Source organism: Anopheles marshallii (assembly GCF_943734725.1).
Source record: "Anopheles marshallii chromosome X unlocalized genomic scaffold, idAnoMarsDA_429_01 X_unloc_103, whole genome shotgun sequence".
Lineage (NCBI taxonomy): Eukaryota > Metazoa > Arthropoda > Insecta > Diptera > Culicidae > Anopheles > Anopheles marshallii.
In genome coordinates, this window is record NW_026525673.1 from 39,116 (window position 1) to 42,500 (window position 3,385).

A 3,385-nucleotide genomic window follows, 5' to 3' on the forward strand; every position below is an offset into this window, starting at 1 on the left:
TCCACATAAGGAAAATTTGTATGGAGCACCCTACTGCAGAGCACACCGACAGGGCCGGGAAGGAAGGCCCGGTCCAAGAAAAAATTTTTGCGGGACCACTCAAAACATCATAGTTAGACCTAGCAAATGATGAAAAGTGAAACCCGCGATCGATTGGAGAAACCTTATTTTACACTGAAAAATTCCACATAAGGAAAATTTGTATGGAGCACCCTACTGCAGAGCACACCGACAGGGCCGGGAAGGAAGGCCCGGTCCAAGAAAAAATTTTTGCGGGACCACTCAAAACATCATAGTTAGACCTAGCAAATGATGAAAAGTGAAACCCGCGATCGATTGGAGAAACCTTATTTTACACTGAAAAATTCCACATAAGGAAAATTTGTATGGAGCACCCTACTGCAGAGCACACCGACAGGGCCGGGAAGGAAGGCCCGGTCCAAGAAAAAATTTTTGCGGGACCACTCAAAACATCATAGTTAGACCTAGCAAATGATGAAAAGTGAAACCCGCGATCGATTGGAGAAACCTTATTTTACACTGAAAAATTCCACATAAGGAAAATTTGTATGGAGCACCCTACTGCAGAGCACACCGACAGGGCCGGGAAGGAAGGCCCGGTCCAAGAAAAAATTTTTGCGGGACCACTCAAAACATCATAGTTAGACCTAGCAAATGATGAAAAGTGAAACCCGCGATCGATTGGAGAAACCTTATTTTACACTGAAAAATTCCACATAAGCAAAATTTGTATGGAGCACCCTACTGCAGAGCACACCGACAGGGCCGGGAAGGAAGGCCCGGTCCAAGAAAAAATTTTTGCGGGACCACTCAAAACATCATAGTTAGACCTAGCAAATGATGAAAAGTGAAACCCGCGATCGATTGGAGAAACCTTATTTTACACTGAAAAATTCCACATAAGCAAAATTTGTATGGAGCACCCTACTGCAGAGCACACCGACAGGGCCGGGAAGGAAGGCCCGGTCCAAGAAAAAATTTTTGCGGGACCACTCAAAACATCATAGTTAGACCTAGCAAATGATGAAAAGTGAAACCCGCGATCGATTGGAGAAACCTTATTTTACACTGAAAAATTCCACATAAGGAAAATTTGTATGGAGCACCCTACTGCAGAGCACACCGACAGGGCCGGGAAGGAAGGCCCGGTCCAAGAAAAAATTTTTGCGGGACCACTCAAAACATCATAGTTAGACCTAGCAAATGATGAAAAGTGAAACCCGCGATCGATTGGAGAAACCTTATTTTACACTGAAAAATTCCACATAAGGAAAATTTGTATGGAGCACCCTACTGCAGAGCACACCGACAGGGCCGGGAAGGAAGGCCCGGTCCAAGAAAAAATTTTTGCGGGACCACTCAAAACATCATAGTTAGACCTAGCAAATGATGAAAAGTGAAACCCGCGATCGATTGGAGAAACCTTATTTTACACTGAAAAATTCCACATAAGGAAAATTTGTATGGAGCACCCTACTGCAGAGCACACCGACAGGGCCGGGAAGGAAGGCCCGGTCCAAGAAAAAATTTTTGCGGGACCACTCAAAACATCATAGTTAGACCTAGCAAATGATGAAAAGTGAAACCCGCGATCGATTGGAGAAACCTTATTTTACACTGAAAAATTCCACATAAGGAAAATTTGTATGGAGCACCCTACTGCAGAGCACACCGACAGGGCCGGGAAGGAAGGCCCGGTCCAAGAAAAAATTTTTGCGGGACCACTCAAAACATCATAGTTAGACCTAGCAAATGATGAAAAGTGAAACCCGCGATCGATTGGAGAAACCTTATTTTACACTGAAAAATTCCACATAAGCAAAATTTGTATGGAGCACCCTACTGCAGAACACACCGACAGGGCCGGGAAGGAAGGCCCGGTCCAAGAAAAAATTTTTGCGGGACCACTCAAAACATCATAGTTAGACCTAGCAAATGATGTAAAGTGAAACCCGCGATCGATTGGAGAAACCTTATTTTACACTGAAAAATTCCACATAAGGAAAATTTGTATGGAGCACCCTACTGCAGAGCACACCGACAGGGCCGGGAAGGAAGGCCCGGTCCAAGAAAAAATTTTTGCGGGACCACTCAAAACATCATAGTTAGACCTAGCAAATGATGAAAAGTGAAACCCGCGATCGATTGGAGAAACCTTATTTTACACTGAAAATTCCACATAAGGAAAATTTGTATGGAGCACCCTACTGTGGTCACCATCGGTCGAGTTGGTCGAGACGGGCAAAAAATTTTTTTTTCCATATCGTCTCAAAACATGATTTATGGACCTTGTAAATGTTGAAAAGTGAAACAAAATCACTTTTGGAGCGATGAAAATTTTGTATGGGAGGTCCCTACCCGGAACAAATTTTACTAGTAAAGTCATCATTCCGCGACGAGAAATTTGAAAATGGTCAAATATGGTTAAGATGTCATGTTCATTCCCTACTATGGGGGACCAGGTCGTCACGAAAAAATTTTTTTCTCGACCTGGTCAAATGTGGTTCTGCGACGGAGGTTAAACTAATATTGCATAATTTGGCCCAAAAACCCCCCTCTGTCAGAGAACGAAGCCCTTCAAGCTCGATAGCAGACCACATAAGTTGAGATTTGAGGTATCTGAAAGTTGAATATAGAGCGAGGTTCTAAGCGAAGGGATAGCTTAACGTTGAGCATTGAACGCAAAAAAGCTTAGAGATAAGCTTATTATATAACGATTGTGGTGCAGGACACAGCTTAACGTTGAGCTTTGAACGCACATGGCTAGAACTAAGCTAAGAGATACCTATAGTGGTGCATGGAACTGCTCACAAGTTGAGCTTCGAGAAGTCCAAAGGCAAAATGTAGAGCGAGGTTCTAAGCGAAGGGATAGCTTAACGTTGAGCATTGAACGCAAAAAGCTTAGAGATAAGCTTATTATATAACGATTGTGGTGCAGGACACAGCTTAACGTTGAGCTTTGAACGCACATGGCTAGAACTAAGCTAAGAGATACGGGTAGTGGTGCATGGAACTGCTCACAAGTTGAGCTTCGAGAAGTCCAAAGGCAAAATATAGAGAGAGGTCCTAGCAGCCTAAAAAACTTCTAGGGCCGACAGCTCACAAGTTGAGTTTCGAACGCAATTAGGCTACCCTGGTAGCCTTGATTTGAAAGCATTAAGGCAATGATATGGTAGAATGCCCGATCTTAAACCTATTGACAGAGAATGTGTACGAGTAAGCATAGATGTGGAGGAGCACATACCCTAAACAGTCCCGAAAGATGGTTAGCTAAGTGATGCATCACAAATGGACTTGGCGCACCAAGTTCACACTGAATCACACACGATCGCGTATATTAAAACCTGTTGTGTGGTGCATCACT